Source organism: Eurosta solidaginis, chromosome 4 (genome assembly GCF_040869045.1).
Source record: "Eurosta solidaginis isolate ZX-2024a chromosome 4, ASM4086904v1, whole genome shotgun sequence".
Classification (NCBI taxonomy): Eukaryota; Metazoa; Arthropoda; class Insecta; order Diptera; family Tephritidae; genus Eurosta; species Eurosta solidaginis.
In genome coordinates, this window is record NC_090322.1 from 192,839,838 (window position 1) to 192,863,293 (window position 23,456).

Below are 23,456 nucleotides of genomic sequence, written 5' to 3' on the forward strand. Positions count from 1 at the left end.
TTTCAACCCGACATTAGATGCCCAGGTATGAATATCCCGAAGCGCCCGATCCATCAAAGAACTAATCGTTGGAAGGCACTTTCCACTTATGACAATTGCAACGTCATCTGAGTAAGCCGTAAGTTTTACGGGTCTCACATCGAATTTCCTGAGCAGTTGGTTGATGACCAGCGTCCACAGCAGAGGTGATAGCACCCCTCCCTGCGGCGTGCCCCTGTCCACTGATTTCGTGGCCTCGTACAATCCCCATTGTGATGTAATCTTTCTGCAATTTAACATGCAGCCGATAAATCTGATTAAGGCAGGATGTACTTTAATGTAATTAAGACCATCCATAATCGCCCATTTTGCAACATTATTGAAAGCCCCGGCAATGTCCAAGAAGACTCCTAGAGCATACTCCTTATATTCCAGGGATTTCTCTATACTTATTACCACCCTATGCAATGCGATGTCTACCTGTATGCCTTTGGTGTACGCATGCTGTGTTGTGGAGGGCAGCTTTACATCCACGTTGGACTTTATGTACACATCTATCAGCCTCTCAAAGGTTTTGAGCAGAAATGATGTTAAGCTAATGGGTATATAGTATTTGGGATACACGTGACCGATCTTCCCCGCCTTTGGTAGAAAAGCTACACGAGCAGTTCTCCAAGAGTGCGGTACATTATTCAGTCTTATGCACCCATCGAATATTATTTTAAGCCATTCCACAACCAACCTACTTGAGACTTGTAGCATGGCCGGGAATATGCCTTCTGGGCCCGGCGATTTAAACTTAGAAAACGTCTTCACTACCCACTCGATCTTGGTATCGGTCACCAAGCCCGGCACTACTAGCTCCGTGATCGAAGTGTGAGTGATGTCTGCTCGCTCTTCTAAACCGTCTCCCGATAGGAAATGTGTATCGAGAAGCACCTCAAGGGATTCCTCACTATTACATAATTACTTTCTTTATTAGTCCCTGGACTATGTTTCCCTTTGCTAGGACTTTTTTCAACCGTGCTGTTTCGCTGGAGCCCTCTATGTCCGTACATAAACTTTTCCATGCGTTTCTCTTCGCCCTGGTAATTTCACGCTTGTAGATCCACAGTAGATCCCTGTACTCGTCCCGACACGCTTCGCTTTCCGCGGTCTTTGCGAGCTTAGACATTCCTTTTACCTGTCTTCTTAGAATACTCAGCTCATTGCTCCACCATGGCGGCTTTGCTTTTCCTCTGAATCTTCTTAGAGGGCAAGCTTTGTTATACGCAGTCATAAGCGTCCTTGTTAGGAATTTATTCGACTCCTCCAGTTCCTCTACATTAGCAACCTCTTTGGGTTGTCCCAGTTTTTTTTCTACATGTTTCTGGAATTAATTCCAGTTCGTTGACCTAGGGTTTCTAAAGGTTCCACCCTTCTCTACCCTCTTTTGGGGGATGCTGAAGCTGATATACGCATGGTCGGAGAAGGATGGTCTATCAAGAACCATCCAATCATACCTTGATATATCACGCTCGGAGCTCAAAGTAATATCCAAAACATTGCTGGATGTTGGACAAATGTATGTAGGGACATTTCCCCTATTGGCTATCTGCAAATTGGTTTGCAGGATGTAACAAAACAGAGATTCGCCTCTCTCGTTCGTATCTGCTACTCCCCACCCATTGTGGTGCGCATTTCCATCTGCGCCTATGACCAACCGCCCTTTCCGCCCTTCCTCCTGTACTAGCCTTTTGCACTCCATCGGTGGTACCTCCACAGCATGGGCCATGTAGCAGGACGCCAGGATAAATGCCTGCTTATTCTTTTGCTCAACGGCCACAGCTACGAGATCCTCAGTGGTGTAATTAGGCAGCATATATGAATGCAGCTGTTTCCTTACTATTACTACAGCTTGCACACGTCCTTCCGTTTGCGTGTAGTAAATGCCAAACCCGCGCGCGCTACGTCCACAAAACCTTTCCTCCCGATGAGAGCCGCGGCTCCTGGATCAGCGCCACGTCAAACGAACCCTCCTCAAGGGTTAGGAGGAGTTCGCTCAACGCCACTTTACTGTGTTGGAGGTTTATCTGTAGGACTCGCAGCACCATTGGGCTGTTTGTCCCCCTCCAGCACCTTTGTCTTGAGATCGTCGTCCTCCCCTTGCCCTTTTGGTTTAGAGTATTTGAGGCCCCCTTCAGCCTCTTGTGACTGTTGTGCCGGGTGTTCCTCTGTGCGAGTCACAGCACCATTAAACGGTTGGTCCTCTTCCAGCACGTTCGTGGTGACGTCGGGGACCTCCACCTGTCTTTTTTCCCTTAGGCTTTTGAGGTCCTTTTCGACTTCGCCCACCTCTAGCGTGTTAGGGTTTTTATCCTCGGAACTTCTTTTCCTGAGTCGCATGTAGATTTTGCCAGTGCCAAAGGACATTTTGCCAAGCTGCGTGTACAAAATATCCTCCGCCTGCTTGTTTATTTGGAAGATGTAGAACTGACCATCCTCGGTAGGCCGAGATACAGTAAGTACATTCCAATCCTGTGTCTGTGTGTTCGGATTCTGATTCTGCAGAAGTCGCAGTGTATCCTCCGACTTCATCACGCATGGTATCCATACCTTAACTTTTGGTACCGTGGGGATTTGCGCTTTATCCACCATCTCAAACCGCGCGTTCGTGCCTTGCCTTTGGAGGTTTGGAACCACTTCCTCCAGCGACCGCAAGCTCGCGATGTTGTCGCACGCTATCATCTTCACACCATTATACCATCCCCCCCGAATCAAGGGTTGGAAGGGGCTTACTTGGTTGTTCCCGCATCATCTTAAGCATTAAGCTAACCACAGATCTCCACCTTTCAGTAGTCATTTGTCCGAAAGGACTGCTACGATCAACCAGCTCCACAGTCAGTGACAGCTTTGCCACATCACTCATCTTCTCGGAAAAAGCAGGAGTCTTAGTGGTATCTCCCTTTGGCACCTCCGAGAAAGCCGGAGTCTTAGCGTTATCTCCCTTTGGCTTATCTCCCACTTCCGTAATTGTAACTTCCCTCTGACTCGCAGCTTTCGAGGTAGTTGCTACCTCGCTATTGGAGCCCATCTGTCTTACAGCTTTGGGCCTACTTGTCTTGTCTATGCGACTGCCCTGCCTCGCGGCTCTAGGACTGGGTCCTTTCTGCCTCTTGAAAGCAGGCTTGTCGCCTTCCGCCGAACGTTGCCTCTTCATTCTGCCATTCGACGCTTCTTCCTCCTCGTTCCGGTTGCAGAACCGAGGGTTTCTCGCAGCAAACCTTTTGAACTGCCTTCGACCTACTTCTACCGCTTCATGGGCCCATTCCAAGCGCTCGATCTTACTTCTTTTGGGGCGACCAGTACTGCGAGAGAGCTCTTTTACTTCCTCTGCTCCCTACCCTTCTCCACTCTTCTACTCCGTTTTCATTTGTGTGCTTCTCCAATACGGGGTTCATTGAATCAGCACTACTCTCGCTCCCCGAGCCCGACGCATCGCTTAATTCGTATTTATTCAGTTCTCCTCTTTACATTGTCCTTATTACAATCAGACAATGAGTCGTTCATCTTGGTCGTACGACCACCTGCACAAGGCGGGCTCAGCGGTCCAGTATTATATACGGGGAAATTACCGTCCGCCACAGCAGCGCCCCTTATTGTGGTAAGGCCATTAATACTTCCCGAGGTGGCCCGGTATCGGGAAGGCTCCGTTCGAATACAGCAGAATTTATCCCGTGGCTGCAAATCGTCCAATAAGCACGGTCCTCATAACACCCTGGATTAGGGGGTTGGCAGTTCTTGGTCACCGACATGAGGCGAAACGGCGTAGATGTCAGTCCTAAACAGCTCCGCCTCATAGTCGGGCGCTATGGAGTTCGGCTAAGCCCTCACACCAACGACAAGGTGCCTACCATTGTGAGAGAGTATTTAGTGGTGCTTGTCACCAGAACTCAGAGCCTTCAGGGAGTGACTTTATCGTTAAAACAACAACAACATGACAGCACAATATCACAAAAAAAAAAAATACCGGAAATTCTAAATCACGACAAGATACAATGCAGACAAAATTCCCATCAAAAAAGAGAATATAAATTGCTGAGTGGAATATCACCCCATAACGGTTGCCGTTTCGAAAATGCCCTATCTCAGAAAACTTTTGAACAACGCCCTATTTCAAAATTTGGTTTAGAAACGCGCTATCTCAAAATTTGTTTCAAAAACACGCTATAAAAGCAAAAATTCACTATATTTTGACATTAATGAGAAATTATGAGATATAACGTTCTTCAGCCAAATTTTGAATTATTGAAAAATATTATGGCGATAGGGCGGTTTCAAAACGGCAGCCAAGATAAGGTGAAGCTGACCGCAGCATTCCATATGCAGACAGCACAATATTCTGACTAAGCAAAATAACAAAACATCTTAATCTCAACAGAATGTAGTCCAACCCAATTTTATCTATTAATAAAACATATACCGGAGGGCGGAAATTTATAAATTTTAATTTCGTATGGCCCTTATTTTGGAGTATCTGTATTATGTGTTTTGGGATTCTGTATTTCGGGATTATGTAAGTCGGCCGTCTGTTAAAAACCCATTGCTTTGGGTTGTCGGGATTTTGTTGTGACCGTTTTTTGGCCTGTCTGTTAGGGTTTCTGAAAATTGTCGGGAATATGTCCTGTAAAAATTGTGGAACTTTCAAACCTGCGCCGCAACTGTACCGAAAAAATTTGGAAAGCTTAACCTAAATTAAAAATACACTTTCTGGGGTCATCAATGTTTCTTCTGGTGTTCCTCAGGGCAGCCATCTTGGTCCGATTCTGTTCTTGTTGTTCATAAACGATAAACGATATATCTGGTACAATTAAATACTCAAAAATCTTGATGTACGCAGACGATGTAAAACTTTTCAAATCATGTGCCTCGGTTAAGGAACATTCCTTGCTTCAAATGGATTTAAATCACTTGGTTACCTGGTGCAATGTAAATTATATGCCGCTCAATCTCAAAAAATGTAAATTCACGTGTTTTTCTCGGAGAGTTTCGCCACCAGCTTCATATACAATTAACAACTATAGTCTAGAAACTGTAAATAATTTTATTGACTTGGGAGTCATGATGGATTCCAAACTTAGTTTCAATCTTCATATTAATGCTACAGTGAATAAAGGCAAAGGTGTTTTTGCATTTGTTAAACGGTGGTCAAAAGAATTTAACGACCCTTACATAACTAAAGCACTTTTTACAACATTAGTTAGGCCAATATTAGAATACGGCTCGATAATTTGGAATCCGCGTTATCAAGTCCATGCAGACAGTCTCGAATCAATACAAAAACAATTTTTACTATTTGCCTTAAGAAATTTCCAATGGGATCTTCCAACTCTTGCTAGTCGAAGGGAAATGCTTGGTGTGATATTTATGACAAAACTTTTAAATGGATCAATTTCGAGCCCATTCCTTCTGAATGAAGTGAACTTTTGCGTTCCCTCTCGGACATCGAGACACTTCAAACCTCTTCTGCTGAAACAATGTAGAACGAATTTCGAACAAAATGAACCTTTTCGGCGTTTATGCCAAGATTATAACTCTCACTCAAACACATTTGATAGCTCGGACTCCCTTTTTTCTATAAAAAAGATTGTTCTCACCTCTTTAAATTAATGTATAATACGTTTGCTTCTGTTCTCTTTAAGTATTACGCTTGGCTGATGAAATTTCTTCTGTAGCTGAGCAGTCTCAGATCGTGACGCTTGACAAACCGCTGCCCATCAAAGACTCGGCAAAATAAAAAAAAAAAAAAAGTTATTATATATATATATAAATCGATCGCGTGAACAGGATTAGCCTGGTTTCATTGGGCCACTTGAGGGCAGCGCGCTGCCACAACGTCCATTAAAACAAAAAAAAAAAAAAAAAAAAAAATCGGAATCCAAACTTGGACTCAATCGGTTTCATTCCTAAGTAAAATAGTTTATCAAATTTTTCTTTACATATCTAATATAATTTTTGTAAATTAAAATACAACACCAACCACTGTCAAAATTTGTGTCATGGCGAATAAATCAATAAAAGCCAACTTCAATCAAAGAAATACAATAAGTTTTGGAAAAAAGTAACAAAATATACACACAAAAAAATTAATACTATATTTACTTTTGTTTTTTTTTTTTTGTCGATCAAGTGGAAACAGGTAATGTGAAGAAAAATATGAGTAGCAAACCAAAACGAAATAAGTAAACGCTTAACTTTTTTTTTAGATATGAATAGGGTTTAACTTCACCTTCTAAAACCTATTTAATAAATTTTATGCGAAGTCTAAGAAAAACGTCCAATTTACATTGCAATATCCTGGGCTCGGATTACTCCTTCAGAGTACTCCATGTAACATCGGTTGGTGAGAAAGAAATGCTTAATGGAACACTCCAAGGCAAACCTAGAGCCGGGCCATGTACTTTATATTGGAGTACTAATATGACAAAAATGGGAACACATGGTTCACCCAGTTTTCCAGGTTGGGTTAGATTGAACTGGCCGATCAATAAAGACCTCACATATACTGAATGTGTCCATAGCGTTACCAGAATTTGTTTGACGACCAAACGGAAGAACACCATTCAGGTGCCAGGACATATGTTATAGAATAACTCCATCTTGGCAAATACTAGAAGTTTTCTAGGATCCATCTTAATTGCTGCCTCGAGATCTGGCAACTCTTCCGCTCCTAATAGCTGGAGCCTTGACCTGGGGAGAGCAGAACACGAACACAGAATGTGCTCAACGGTTTCTTCCTGCAGCTCACACTTCCTGCACTTGCTGTTACTGACGAGACCTAACATATAGGCATGTGACGCAAGAAGACAGTGTCCAGTCAGTATGCCCATTGTAAGCCTCAAGTATTCTCTCTTCAGAGATATGAGCCACTTTGAGAGTCTAATATCGTTGCAGCCCTGCGCTTTTGTCCAATACTTCTTTGCATTCCAGAACACTTCTTGATGAAGTACTGTGTGAGATTATTGCGTTAATCGCAGGCTGACTATCAATATATACAAAAAAGTGAAACGGTAAGTCAAGCCCGCACAACAGGCTGGAAGCTTGTGCTTTTTTCATCCGGGGACGGGAGGGGAACTTTATGAATAATCCTAGTCGATTAGTGATATTCTATTGTTTTACTCAACAACTTTATTAGTGATATTCTATTGTTTTACTCAACAACTTTACTTACTTACTTAATTGGCTCTTAACCGTCTAAACGATTATGGCCGTCCAACAAGGCGCGCCAGTCGCTCCTTCGCTCCGCCAACCGGCGCCAATTGGTCACACCAAGGGAGTTTAAATCGTTTTCCACCTGGTCCTTCCAACGGAGTGGGGGCCGCCCTCTACCTCTGCTTCCATAGGCGGGTTCCGATAGAAACACTTTCTTGGCCGGAGCATCATCTTTCATTCGCATAACGTGGCCTAGCCAGCGCAGCCGCTGCGTTTTAATTCGCTGGACTATGTTGATGTCTGCGTATAGCTCGTACAGCTCATCATTAAATCTTCTTCGGTACTCGCCATCGCCAACGCGTAGAGGTCCATAAATCTTTCGAAGAACTTTTCTCTCGAACACTCCCAAAGCCGCTTCATCTGCTGTTGTCATGGTCCATGCCTCTGCCCCATATAGCAGGACGGGTACGATAAGTGACTTGTAGAGTATGATTTTCGTTCGCCGAGAGAGGACTTTACTTTTCAATTGCCTACCTAGTCCAAAGTAGCATTTATTGGCAAGATTGATTCTTCGCTGGATTTCAGTGCTGATGTTGTTGCTAGTGTTGATGCGGGTTCCCAAATAAACGAAGTTTTTTACTATTTCGAAATTATGGCCGCCAACAGTAGCGTGATTGCCAAGGCGCGTATGCGCTGACTCTTTGCTCGATGACAGCAGGTACTTCATTTAAATTTAAATTCGTTACAATATGTTTACACTATACAGATGTGAAGCGAGCAGTTGATTCAAGACAGATGCCGGTTATACACCTTATAGTGGTCAGATGCTGCTGTAGCAATCCCTCAGCATCCGCCTAAATCAGTTATGATGGAGTATTCTTTCATTTTATGGAATTCAATGACCTCTCAGATGATGAGGATACTCAGAGGTAGTGCATTGCAAGGATCACTTAAACTAAACCATCCTTCTTCTTTTTGTAGCGATGGGCATTCTCCGGTGATTGATCCGGTTTGTTCCGGAAAATAGCATCTTTAATCCCGACTATTTCGGAAACGGTTTGATACGACCACGTTGAGCCTTATAGGTCATCCAACCCCCTCCTTACGTGAGGCCCTTGGGGTAGCCAGAGTTTCGACTGCTAAATAGCCTGGATTCACGACAGGAAGAGAGGTTGATAATTGAGTTGAAGAACTGTATACTACACTGGCAACCTCTTGAGATGATTGTGCTTGAATCCCTTCAAAAGTCCATATTTGTGAACGTCTTTACGTAGCGCCCCAGTTAGTATTTTTATCCGTCTCATTAGATGTTGGGTGAGGGGCTTTTAATCACCAGGCCTTACGCGGCTTTCCTTTCATACGCCCACTTATATGTATGTGTGTATGCATTTATATACGATATTGCAAGCGGGTTTGATGGGGCTCTATCCCTTCTCTGGCCTCCGCTAGGCTGCGTTGGACTTTTCGCGGAATGCGGGTATGCTTGCCTTTCAGCACGAACTAGCTCGTCGGATATGGGTGGGTTCTATTTTCCACAGTCCACGCAGCAGCCGCAATAGAAAAAAAAAATCATACCCCCAAGTGACACCGGAGTAATCACTCCACCCTCGTAGCATCTGCCCAGCCACGGCCAATAGAATCATCCACCCCCCCTTCTATCTCTCAATACCCCTAACTGTCCTTGTCTGTCCCCTTCGTACCCCCCCTGTCCAAGTCTCGGTTCGCCTCCTTTGCATGAGGCCGGCCAATCCGCCCCTCCTCAACCTTTGCCAACCCAGGCTCTTGTGGCTGGCCCCTAAAATTTCATTCACCCCACATTCATGAGTCACTCCCCACACTCATGCCCCCTTACCACTTCCCCATGTCATCCCGTCCTCGTCCGTCATGACCCCGTCAAGGAAATCACTCACCACACCTTCACTTTGACTTTAACAATTCATCATAACTTTATTTCAATTATCACTTAATTTATTTTATCTTCATTCAAAGAAATATGATAACCTAAATTAAGGATGCACGTCGGTGCAACCCTCGTGTGTGGACCCAGTTGAGCCGAGTTCTAAAACCCTTTTTCCAAAAACCAAAATCGAAAAAAAAACCAGAAGCCTGCCCCAGGACGTCCCAGTTTGTAACCCTGGCCTTCAGACTAATGCATTTGTTTACAGTTAATTTCGAACCTTTGTGCGGCCCCCTATGGATAGCAGCACTTGCCTGCACCGATTTGCATCTCCTATTGGACGATCACGTCTCACTTATGTGTAGGTATAAACTAAATTGCTTTAAATTGGTATTTCTAAAAGTATAAATATTCCTACAGGGAATTCATTTCCCGTTTGTATGTATGTATGTAGATGTGGATTAGATTATATATCTAAATATATGCAGGCTCCTACTGAGCATTCATGCCCCACTTGCCCATGCACATAAAGAAACTCCTACCATGGATACATCCTTGAATGTGGGAGAGGGCTGACCAAAACAACCTGAAGTGGCTCAAGCCTGTGACCCTTGATGGAAGGTCACCTTGTCGCGGCCCGATCAGAGTGTTTTCGTGCTTGTTGACTTGAGTTGACTCACCTCAGATTGCTGTGGACGACCCTACCTCACCTTGTTAACTCAAACTCAAATAACCTTAATGTATACTTGTCTATGTCTCTTGTGTCAGGAATAACCATACGGGTAAAAGATCTGACTCTCCTCGAGGTTTATACATAGCTTGGAGGTCCAGTTACGTCAATTCGGAGCAACGCATAGTCCACCATAACAACTATCCTAACTATCACAAATTCAGGTGTTTTTGACACCCCCTAATGATACGTATGGGGTTATCAGGCTGCACCGAATTCACACAACTGACCTCACATGTAACATATATATAATTATTATAATAACTCGCGGCCGGGATTATTGCTCCGTTTGTAATCGGACCCTCCTGGGGCTTGACCTTTGTGGTATGGGTTAGTACGGATGGGCGAGCAGCTATCACTGTAGGCCTCCCTCGCGGATGGGTTGAATCGTGCGCTTTTCCGGAAGATTGACCCAAAAAAAAATGTTTGTGGAAGTCCGCAGCCAGCAGTCACTAATTATTTACGTTATCCAGATGTCTATGAAGGACCACCGCCTCATATCCCTTTATTTCCCGCAACAACAACTACAGAACAAGAGGGTGTTACCTTACGTTCGCCTTCAAGTTCGTTTTATGGCATTCCTCTATTTCCGGCTGCCTTGTCACCGAATAACTCCGGCTCACCACTCTTACGTTCCGGGCTCGATTTTTATGCGATATTTTGTGGAACTGGGCCCACCCCAGCACACCTGTCCGGGATCAACCACCATTAAAGTCCACCATAATAAGGTATTTTAATTGTCATTCTTACCTTTTTGACGTGGTCCTCCGCTGCCGTCAATTCCCAGACTCCACAGTGTTTTCCGACACCAATTTGTGTTCTTCCAGGCGCCGGGTTGTATTGGTCTCAGTTTTTGACCTCCCATCTTCAGAGCGCAAATAAGATGCCTCTAAATTTGTCGGCTTGAATTTTCGCCTGATGTGGTCGCCGTTCTTTCCAAAAAAGGTTTTCCGGCTGTTAGTTAACTTGGCTGCGGCTTAACTCGTAGCTTAATGGCAAATTTTACCTTTTGTTCGCTAGCGCCTTGGTGTGTTCGATTACCCGTTTAGATTCAACTACTGTTTGCGACGCACCGTAGTCGGCACAACTTTTTTATCACATGACGGGTCGATCGCAACGAGTCGGTCGTAACAACGAGGACGCATTTTGTGCTGTGACTTTGCAATAAAACAAATGGGCCAAATCTGTAAATTGAATTAATTTATGTTGTCTCTAAGCTGTTGCCCTATGAACTCGTTACCATTAATTTATGGTTGTCCATATATGTACATTACACTATTCAATATTTCTTAAGTAAATTACTATTGAGGACATACATATTGTGGAGAATGTTGACATCACTAGGCTGTTAGTAAATAATCACGCAACAACAAAAACATGAAGCAACCACTCTTATTTATATGTACACATTAAAGCTGGCAACGCAAACGCGGCCGTGGAATACACCGCGAGGCTTAAAATTCAGATATTTATAAATGGCATACGGGACGCGGAAAGGAAGCGAGCTACATACGCAAAGCCAAAACCTAAATTCGCAGACACGGTATCACATGCATTGGTTCAGAGACTGCCTCACTACTGAGTAAACTAGCTTTCAAAGCACGCCGTATGGAGGTAGAAAGACCAGATTGGGTGAACACAATATTGGAGGCACTGAAAGGATCGCAAAAACGGAATGAAAGAGTTATCAAATGCTTCAAATGCGGGGAGCCAGGTCACATTGCACGTCATTGCGGTCTTGATCCTAGTGGTTCCAACAGCAGGGGTGGTCTTAAGCACAAAGCTGAAGGAGATGAGCTAAAGCGAGCTAGATGTAAAGATCGAGAACTTGCTCCAGCTAGTGAATGTCCTGTGATACCTATATCACAAATCGCAAGAAAATCGAGCAGTCTTACCGTAAGAGGATATGTGGACAGCAAGGATCGTTTAATGACTGTAGATACGGGCGCATCACATTCCATAATCCGATCTGATTTGGTCAACAAGAGAGTAAAGCCATTACTAGGAGCAAGATTGCGTACGGTCACTGGCGAGTATAACCAAGTCCAGGGAGAAGTGGTATGTGAAGTCTTAATTGCGAAGGTCGCGGTTCTACCTTCGTTATGGCAGGGATCGTTGATGAAGTCATATTGGGAGTGGACTTCTTAATTGACCATAGCATCAGGATCAACATGCAAAGAAGGATTAAACACAGGTACGACAAGAACAATAATTCGGAAGGTTTCCTGGAGAGAGATTTAGTAGTGTTATACAACACTCACCGGCGGAAAGGTGTTCATTCAAAATTTCGATGTACCTGGGAAGGCCCGTACAAAGTTGTGCAGCAGATCAGTGATGCCATCTACCGCATACAAAGAATTGGGAAACCACGAAATAGAAGGGTGGTTCATTTGGAGAGATTTGTTTGATCGGGACGATCAGATTTAGGAGGGGGTAGTGTGGCGAATGTTGGCAACACTAGGCTGTTAGTAAATAATCACGCAACAACAAAAACATGAAGCAGCCACTTTTATGTACATGTACACATTAAAGCTAGCAACACTTATGTACAAGACATTCCCCATAATTCGTTATAATATGTATATATGTACATATTTAGGTACAAAATTAAAAATAAATGCAAGGCAGTATATATATTTGTAGGCCGAGCTTCTTTTCCAAATCGCATTTATCCTACGAATTGGTGTGGCGGGACCTACAGTTTTATACCAACTCTGTTGTAGTTGTATTAACGAACGGTTTGGGGAGTATTGCCGGATGTAGACCCGATACGTTCCAGTGACAAAGCATCATTAAGGTACTAGCCCGACCATCTCGGGAACGATTAGAATGACCACATTAAACCTTTCGAGCAGAAATGCACTCTCATTAATACACACTTCCCAGTATGCGATCAAACACCAGTAAAAGAAGTTTTCTTCATGGGCTCTCTGTTTTGAGGTGGTTTATTGGTTATGATAACTGAAACAAGCCCAATTGTCGATTCCCTCCAAAAGGCTAGCATTGACAGCCACATTTGCGAATTAATCAATGATGACAAATAAAATTGTTCAAGCGGACATGGGATCGGCGCCAACGACCAGAACCGCAGGAAGAGGATATCCCTAGGGCGGTATTTTCCACTACTTTGAGTTGTAGCACTAAACGACAAACTACTTGAAATCAATAGGAATTTATTGAAGGTAGTAGGATATGCAGATGATATGCAGTGAACGTTGAGGGAAAGCCTACTTGGGTGAGCTAAGCTGGTTACACACTTGAATATCAACCAATGCAAGACAGAACTATTACTCTTCAGTAAGAGAACCAAAATATCTCAATTTCGAATGTCCTCACTACATTGAACACTGTCTCTCAATGCGAGTAAAGTACCTTGGCGTCGAAATAGACAACAAGCTAAGCTTGAAAGTAAATATTGATAGTAGAGAAGAGTAGAGAAGGCAAACAGTGCCTCTACACAACGGTTATAAGACCCATCCTAACATACGGGGCGATAGTGTTGTGGCCAGCACTGGACAAGCAATTTAACATTAAGAAGCTATGGAAGATTCAGTGGGTAGCATGCGCAGGGGTAACGGGTGCATTTACATCGAGTCCAACAACCAGCTGCCATTGGACCTCCACATTCATACGCCAGACAGCTACTAGCGTAGCCCTAAGACTTAGCGTGCTCGAGCAGCGAAACGAAAAGCGGTCTGGCCGTAGCGGTATTCTAAGGATGCTCCCCAACATGGAGGCGACAATAGATTACATATCACCCACAATGAAATTTAACAGGAATTTCAGGGTCAAGTTTCCCTCAGAAATGGATTGGTCAGCCGAAAGAGTTTACAAAGAGCGCAGAATCCCACTCCATACTAACGGGTCGGAAACTGTAAGAGGGCTCTACGCGAAACAGCAAATGCCAGTGTATCGTGTTTGCCCCACCACTGTTGAGGGGCGACCCTGCTTAGAAATACTTTTTTTAAAGTACTTTAATGTTGCTTTTCCTGGGACTTGAACACAAGACCTTCGGAGTGCTACTCGAGCACGCAAACGCCACATCACGGCGGCATACATATATACATCCGTATTAAAAAAGAATATTTTGTGTGTACGTTTTTACGCAAAATTATCCTAAAAGGGTATGATAAATTAACAGGTTTGTATGCCATCCCATATATCAGCTCATCCTGTATGGCATTTATCATCCTTTTTTTTTGTGTGTTTATTTCATTTTTGCTTAGCCTTAATCCAATTCATGATGTATGCAAAAGAGAAATCTGTTCAAATGTCTGCAGTGAATTGTTAATGTTTGCAAATTACGTAAGCTAAGTAAGCACAAGAGCGTCAGGTTTTACCCCTGGGAAAGCAATCTCGGTCACGCGGCCATGGTCAATCCCACCTTTACTTTTTTGTTGGTGTTCTTTATGCAACGTGACCAGTCATCAACGACAGTGACAATAAAGGTCGTGCCAGAAAGGAAGGCAGTCTAGAGGGGCCACTCCCACGAACTTCCACCGAGACTTGCAGCATGTGCTCAGCATGTGGTGCGACTACACGTTTTCGTCTAGCTTGGAGCGATCTGTTCGCTGGATTTGTAAGTATGTACCCAATTACCAGTTCCGTTTACTGGTTATGTTCATCGCTTGGGCTCAGCCACGCAAAAATAAAATTCAATAAATAGATTAACAAAGACTGGGATTAGAACTCTCTTTTCTGACGACGACTATGGCAAATATTTGTAGATCTGCGATTTGAGTGCATGTATGTATATGTAGAGTCCTACTTTTTTATTATTTTTTTATTTATTCGCTATTCTATATTAAATCTTTTTTACAGACTCCTCGGCTTGTTGGAGTGGTAGACACTGTAAGGCCTGACAAAACTATACTACAGGAAATATGATGGCCTAAGACAATCGGGCCTTGCTACATATACTCCAGTGGCTTTGAAAGAAAACGCGTAAGACGAAAATGTTGAATGGGTTTTTTTTTTTTTTTTCAAAATAAAATGGATTTGCACCTACATGCCGACAAGGCTTAAGGCCTCGGGGCAGCTTGAATACAGGCCGTACGGCCACAGCAGTACAGCGCCTACCATACCGAAGATCCTGAGTTCACGCCCCTGGCAAAGCAGCATCAAAATATCAGAAACAAGTTTGTACAATTAAAAAAAAATGTAAGCGGGGTCGGCCCTCAGCAGTATTTGGCAAGCACTTAGAGTGTATTTCTGCCAACAAAAGCTCTTAGTGAAAACTCATTTGCCTTGCAGATGCTATTCGGATTCGGCATAAAACAAGTAGGTCCGGCCACGCCAATTTGTAGGAAAAATTAGCATGGGAGCATGACGCAAATCGGAAGAGAAGCGCGGCCTAAAGTCTCTTCGGAGTTTATCGCGCCTTACATTTATTTATTTAATATAGAGCGAACAGAGTAGATGGCGGCAAAGAGATTTTAAGTATTGTTGTTGTTGTTGTAGCAGTGCTTCGCTCCATTCAAAAGGGGTGGACCAGAGTGAAAGAGGTGCTAGAAGCGTTGGTTTCACATTGCATTTGAAAATATGGTTGATGTCATGTCAGGACACGTTACCAGCAGGGCATATATTATGTATATCCGGGTTGATTCTGGAAACGTAAAAATTTAGCCTATTACAGTACCCAGCTCGAAGTGACGCGCATTTCTCTTGGAAGGTTCCTTTCCTCTACTGTGGGTTTAGGGTATTTAAATTGAGGGTTCGCCGGGCAATTCCTGGTATAGAGATTCAGCGCCTTTTTGTGGATTTCTCTGATGACCTCTTTGTACTTTGCTTTTACAAACGTATTTCCCCATAATGCTTGCGGAGATAACTTCTTAAGTTCCTGGGAGGCAGGGCTTTTCAATCAGAAGTCTGTTGATATGCAGATCCGGTACGTTCCGGTACCAAGCCCGACCATCTCGAGAACGATTTGTTATGACCACATGCGACCTTCTAGGCCATACCGCCCGCCCACTCCCTAGATCCATGACGAGTTCGGGGTCGCCAGGGCCTCGGCTGTAAATGATTCGTCACGGATAGGTTACGTTGACAATTGGGTTTGGAGAAGCTACATATTTCGCTGGAAACCCCTTGAATCCGGTATTTTAGTCGCCTCTTACGACAGGCATACCTACCGCGAGTATATTCTAACCCCCTAACCCGCTGGGGGAACATTTGTTTTGTCCACGTTGTAAATAAAGTCGCGCGAGGATTTAGTCGGTGACAATGTCAGGTTTCGAGAGGCGAAGAAACTGAAGGTTAGGGAGGTAGTCGTTTATTTAATTGCCAACTGTGGCACCCCTATTTTAATTATTTGACTTTAAATGTGGCGTTGCTGAATTGCACTGATGCCTTCGGTCCAGGCAGATAATTTCCGGTCCTCCTTTTGGGATTAGGAAAAGGGTTAACCTTTCCAAATCTTGCTGTAACTTGTCGTGATTTACGGTATCAAAAGCTTTTGATAAGCCTATGGTGGGGTTCTTGATTCAATCCGCATTTTATCTGTGAGTTGATGGCGTTTTGCGCAGTGGTTAGCGGGTTTACCAGGTTTAGTAGCGGTACCACCCTCGCCATTTTCAATTTTTCGGGAATGACGCAGGTGGACAAAGACGGGTTGAAGACATGCGCTTGACATTTGAATCCCTCATTTTCCATGTTTTTGGGCATCGGCGTGACTATACCGTCTGGGCCTACTACTTTGGATGCTTTAGGAAGTGTGATGGCTTCTCAAAGTCTGTGACGTTGATGGTAATAGGAGGCGCTATGTTTGTGTTTATATGCAAAGTGATTCCTCTGAAGAAATGAATTCGGCTGATCGCTCAAACGAGAGGATTATGCTTATGTGGTTGCATGCCAATGTTACCATCGGCGACCTGTTTACGCAGTTCGCAAATCTTGCTCTTACGATGTACATGTCTGCCCCATACGTGTGGGGCGTCGCCGTTTATCGTGCAGAGCTCCGTATCTTTCATTTGATCCGCCTGCATCTCACCCTGCTGTCTGCTTGTAAATAAAAATGCTACGGATCGTAGTGGCATTAAAATTTCCTAGAATAATGCGATTTTTACTAGTGAGTAGTGCGCCGATATCAGGACAGTATTCACTTGGGCAGGTGATATGTAGATTTTGATAAATTCTTAATTTACATCGCCTGACCGAAGAAATATGCCTTGACGTTCCAGGACACTGTCTCTGCGGCCGGTATTTAGATCAAATAGGTTATATTGCACTTGGTGGTGAGTGATAAATGCGAGCCTGCCTCCATTTCCTCCCCGACGTTGTACCCAGAGCAGGTCTGCAAAGGAGTTTTGCCGTGAGCTTAGACTCTTGGGTCGTAATAATAGGAATGTTGTGCTGCTTCATAAAGTCTACTATCCCCATGACCTTCCCAGTTAACCTATTGCAGTATTCTGAATTACAGCGGGGAAGACGTTGCCAATCTGGGTAAGAGACGCGTGAATGGACCTGGGTTGAGGAGGTTTGGGTTGCAAGTGCTATAAGGGCCCTGGAACTGGACGTCCTTGGGTAAGTATGGTGTACCCTGTGCAGTTGGGTTTGCGGCCTGACAACATGACGCAATGAAACCCGTCAGGGGAATTTCGTTACTGAGCCCAAATCATCTAGGAAAGTGACACTGTCCAAGGCAGGAACACTAAAGCGCAGACTACAGGACGCCCTTGGGCGTGAACAGCAAGGTGATACAAAAGATTTTTAAAAGTGGCCATCCTTTGCACGTGAACACACTGGCATGCGCGTGATCGTCTTAAAAAGATTTGTTTCCGACACAAGCAACGAAACCATTTTTCTGGGCCGGGATTTCGTTCAATACATTCCCGGATCGGGGGAATATGGAGCAGTGCCCCTGCAGGGATCTGCGTTAAGGATGACAATTTATAATGACAGCCCTTGAAATAAATAAATAAACAAGCCGCGATAAACGCGAGTTAGGCCCAGATTATCTTCCAATTTGCGTCGTGATCCTTCTGAATTTTTACCACAAATTGGCGGGAAGGACCTACATGTTTTACGCGGACTCCAAACGGCATCTGCAAAGCAGATGAATTTTTACTGAAAAGCTTTTCGCGGCAGAAATACATTCGGAGTGTTTGTTAAATGACTGCCGATTTACGACTCCGCTTAGAAAAACTTTATTCTAATTTTGAAAAATTGTTTCTAAATTGATGACGTTGCTTTGACCGGGAGTTGGAGGGTAGTCCTGAAAAGCAAAGAAGCATTGGAGGGACTTTGCTCAGGCCACCAGAAAATTGTTTTGCTGAAAGGATGCACGCAACTCCAGCGGATTAGTGTTATAGCGCAGTCTTCTTATTATGCTCCTCTGTTGGTGTTGCTGTGGCACCAATTCATTCAGTGAATACCACATGAAATGCAATACTGTGCATTGTTTATACTTTATTTCTTAATTTCAAACAAATTCGCAACAATAACTAAACTTTTCAATTTGTTAAACAAAAATGCCCAACAACATTGCAATTGGCAAATCAGCTGACTTCGAAAATTCGAAATTTCTATTTTCCAATTATTGTTCTCCCTAGTAGAAGTTTGCGCCGATAACTTTATCGGCGGCGTGGGCGGCGCCGGCGTACGCCGATATTCTTGCTTTAAAAAGCTTGCTTTTTTTATTAAAAAAAAAATATGATTTAGGAAAGGTGTTGTTTATATGTATTAAAGGAAATCAACGCTTTGGTCATTTCGCAAAGATCCGGGTTTTTGCCCCAAAATCTCGCAGATCGTTCAAAAATTTTCAGGAGTAGCCCCTTGCGGAGGGATTGTCCCTCGTTCACTTACTCCAGAGAGGCTTCAAACCTAACCACTGTCTTTGGAATTGGTACTGCTGCGTCTGCTGAAAAGAAATAGAGATATATAAAATGGTCACACTTTTGACTGTATATCTCGTGCAAGGCGTAGTTTCACCTGGGGTTAACTCCCAATATTCGTCGTGAACACAATTTCTTTAAATCATTTGTGGCTCCATGGCGGTCACGCACAAAGGCGATTTACGGTTGCTATTAATGGTCTATTAATAATCATTACTCTCGTCTCCAGTTTTTTCGGATGTTTTTAAGAGCTACAATTCCCGATGTGCGAACAGTAACAATCCCGACCACCAGTTGGTACCACGCCTCCTGACCCTTACACCATATGCCAGTACAGAAGCTATGGGACAGCGACTTCGAACTAATACGTTCGTCGACGTCGCTTTCCTAAAAGCTCTAGGTGTAGCTCCGAAGACTTTCTAACGGATGTTTTTGTCGCGCTATGCTGCCGAGCTACACCAGAAAAACAACTTGAAACGTTGGGGAGTGACTATTCGGCCAAGGATGCCGCCGTCGAAATCGTAAGCAGTCTATGTGGATATCATTGCGTATCTCATGGGTGAAAATCGTACAATCCTCGGCGCATCTACATAATTAAAATTTTACAAAGACCCTGGATAAAATTTTTAAAATGTAGACCAAAGTTTGGAGACGTTTGTGTTCACAACATTGATTTCCATAGTCTTCGTTAAATCAAAACGATATTTTAGAATGAAAGTCGACCGATTTTAAGTTGAAAGATGTTAACTGTTGTTTTCCGGCCTTATGATATAAGAGCTTATTATGGATGACCGCGTAGCTTCAGTTTTCAGACTAGTTCGACTGTCGTTAGGGTAGTAGCACACACGGTCGTTAATTCGACTAACTTGGGAAAGCTTTTGCTTCACCACTTCGAGTTTTCTTGCGAAGGACAAAGCCTCACCTGGTAAATATATGTGCCTACGTATTCACATTTGTAAAAGGAGCCGTAACGTGTAGGTGGTATATAAACTTGGTTGATAGGCTATAATCAATGTGATTCACTCCAAGGGAATAGTTTTGGATAAGGCCGCCAACTTTAGGAAATTTTAAACAGGGAGACTTGGGTGTTGAAGGATGAAGTGTGAAAATCAAAATTAACATTTCAGACGCTATTTTATAGTTTCGCAAATAAACAACAGATGTTTGAATGTAAGCCCAAATGATTTTTCAAACCCTTCTCATACGTACATACATATATCCTCAACTTATGTATGAGGTAAGAATCATTCCAAAGGGGTGTTTATGCCCCTAGAACCTACTACAGGATTTTGCATCACTGATTTCGCTTATTCTTTCAGCCAATTTCAATATAAAACTTAAAAAAAAATCGGCACCTTTTTTGGGTAATCTGCTTTTTTAACAACTTTTTTGAAAAAAAAAAATAAATAAAAGTGAGCATATAGTTTTACTATATAACTTTCCTTTTAGTGTTTTGTTTTAATAACTTGGTGAATTAGGTGATGCAAAGTACGTGTTAAGCTGACATCAAAAGCGCCTGTTTTTTTAAATAACTTTTGAACAGTTAGAAAGAGTTAAATTTCGCAATTAGTTTCTTATAACTGGCAGTGATGCGCATCCGCTGATACCACTTTCGACCATATCCCACCAATTTTGGCCATGAACAATAAATGGCTTAAAAAGTCTTAAATGATTAGAAAATATGTATAGTAACACGCCGGACGCCGCCGCCGCCGCCGCCGCGCCGGTATTTTTCACAATCGGCGACGGCGTGCGCAAAACCACAAAAATCGGCGGCGGCGGTTACCGGCGGCGTACCTATATCTCTACTCCCTAGGTCCTGGATTAGAGAATTGGAGGAATTTTTCCGCGGGAATAAAATAAACACGCGAGAACAAAATTCAGAGGAAATATTTAGAATTGGGTTTCATATTTCTCTGTCTAGGAAAGGGAAAACAATAAACACATTAGGGGGACTCATTAAAGCATATACATTTATAAGGAGTAAAATTATATCCATTTACACACGCTGTTATATGAACGCACCTAGTAATATTCTTGATAAACTTAATTTTCGATCGGCTGTATTATTGCCAAAAACATGTTTAATTCTTATACAAATTTAAAAAAGATTAAGTGACAAATCAAAACTAAAACCTCTTTACTAAGAAATTCTTGATGATTTCGGAGATTTCTGATGAAAAGGACGGCAATTATGTTTGCATTCCTTTGAGTTTACCGCGTTTAGAGGGAATATTTTGAATAAGGTGCCACGATTTTCCAACTTTTTTTTTCGAGGGGTGGAGGCGGTCCTAAAAATCACAAAATTATCATCCGCAACTCTAGGAAACTCTTAGTTTATGAAATACAAGCTTTTTAATTTCCAAATTTAGTAAAATTTCAACTTAAGTCCTGCACTTAAAATTCGGGTCGCACATGTCGATAGCGGTATCAAAAGACGCGGTATCAGAATACGAAAGCAGAAACTGTATTTTTTATCTCGTTTAAAAGTTATTCGCGGAAAACCGATCCGAACCGAAATACGCGTCTTTTGATACCGCTATCGACATGTGCGAACCGAATTTTAAGTGCAGGACTTAAGTTGGAATTTTACAAAATTTGGAAATTAAAAAGCTTATATTTCATAAACTAAGAGTTTCCTAGAGCTGCGGATTCCATTTTGGTGATTTTTAGGACCCCCTCTGCCCCTACTAATCAACAAAAGTTTGAAAATCGTGGCACCTTATATAAAATCCAACCCTGAATTACACACTTTATAAAGCATTTATAAGGTTAAATGAGTCCGCCTATTATACACATATTTAACCTTTAATGCGAAGTTATAGAGGTAATGTATGACCACTTTTAGTTTTCCGTTCGTGGTGGACCTTATTTGGGATTCGTCCATGTGTATAATACATATATACATATGTAAAACAAAAAAAAAAACATGTTTAAACCAAAACAATCAAATATCTAGAAGCAGAACACTTAAAAAAATAAATAATATTTTAAATAAATACAATTTATCTATTTAAATTGCATACATAAATAAACAGATAAACTTATTCAAATTTAGTATTTAACACTTACCTTCAATCAAACACAATTTTTTCACAGCAAAATCAGTAAAAAGTAGTTATTGGTTATGTAGTATATAATTTTTTTTTTATTTGTAAATAATTTTAAATTTGTTTTTTAACATTTTTTTTTAATTCTCTTTACTATATTTTTTGTTTTTTTTCGAACTTGTATTTTCATCAGAGTGGTCGAGCAAACACACTGAAACCATCAGTAATTTTCTTGCATCTTTCAATTTTCACTCAAATACAATGCAACAACACCAAATGTATGCTACAATTTTCTCTAATTTGCTATGCAAGCTTTTAGCAGAGCAATTCCTTTTTTAACTTTTCTGCACTTTACATAATTTTTGTTTTTCTTTACGCACTCTTCACATTTAAAGACAATTTTTTTTTGCAAATATTTTTTAAAATAATTTTTCTTTAATTATTTGTGTTTTTTTATTTTAGTATACAACTAATGGACGCAACTTTTTACTTCACCAAGTGAATAGATGAGATCAACTGCACTCAATTGGCATTCCAAGGCCTTTCATTCGAACTAAAACCACATTTTGCATGTGTACCGCATACAGTGAACGTGTAGGTACAAATGTGAATACGATCGTTAGATGGCAAGTTCACAACAAAACAGAAGAGACAGGTACACAAGCATGTGATGGGTTTGTTCTATTTGTTTAGCTTTCGTTGATGTGTAAACATTTTTGCTCACGATATGGGGGAATACAGAACGTAAGCGTAAGCGTAAGAGTAGTATTTGTAAGTGATATGCTATAGGCTATATGTACAATACCAGAATGTAAATGCAGGCGTAGTGAGTAATGTTGGTTACATAAATATGTATTGTATGGATTACGTTCAAAAGAATGTGTTAGCATAGGCATGAGAGAATGAGACCGTACAGTAGCGTAATGTGGGATCATGGTAGATTTATTATGAGCGAAATTATACGTCACTTACATATACATACATATATGTATATTAAAATTTATGAGCATATGCACAAATGCGCATGCAAGTGCAAGAGAAGTATACACTGCGGTGTTCTTAAAAATAAGAGCCAGAGCAAACATGAGCAAATGCGTGATTTTAATTACTAATACAAAAAGTGTTTACAAAAACAAAGCACGTGATGAGGTAATTAGGTTTAAGTCGATTCTTGATAACTGCCCAAAAAAAATAAAACAAAATGAAAGAAAATTCCAGAAAATTAAATAATTCATGAGCTTAACACCGGCTTATAATAATTGAATTTCAATTATTATATTTTTCTAAGAGAAATGCTTCTTCCTTTTCAGTTTCTCTTAGAAAAACATAATAATTGAGATTCAATTATTATAAGCCGGTGTTAAGCTCATGAATTTTTATTAATAAGTATAAATTGAACACACCATTAAACAAACAAACATAGAAAATAAAATAAAATAAAATAAAAATCAAAATTTAAAAAAATATGTAACAAAATTTAAGAAAATTTAAAAAAAAATAAAATAAAATAAAATAAAATAAAATAAAAGAAAAAAAAACAAAATAAGATAATTAAAAGAAAATAAAATAAAACCAAATAAAATAAAATAAAAAATAAATAGAAGAAATTACTGTAAATGAAATGAAATGAAATTTTTTTACTATTTTCAAATAAACTTAATTAAATGAAGCTACTTTATTTCATAATTTGGAAAAAATTTAAACAACGTGAAATCCGGACGGACAAGGCGACAGCTGTTTCGATTATACCTTTTAAATCTCTTCGATTATACCTTGTA

General features: G+C 41.6%; 1 long non-coding RNA gene across 1 annotated transcript in view; it reads right to left on the reverse strand.

Annotated features, from left to right (window-relative positions):
* LOC137250823 (uncharacterized) overlaps nt 1–22,249 on the reverse strand; it is a 226,465-nt gene extending 204,216 nt beyond the window's left edge. Inside the window, exon 1 of the long non-coding RNA XR_010953085.1 lies at nt 21,701–22,249. This is a non-coding gene — a long non-coding RNA (uncharacterized lncRNA). The remainder of the gene's footprint in view (nt 1–21,700) is intronic.
* Between the last annotated feature and the right edge of the window lie 1,207 nt (nt 22,250–23,456).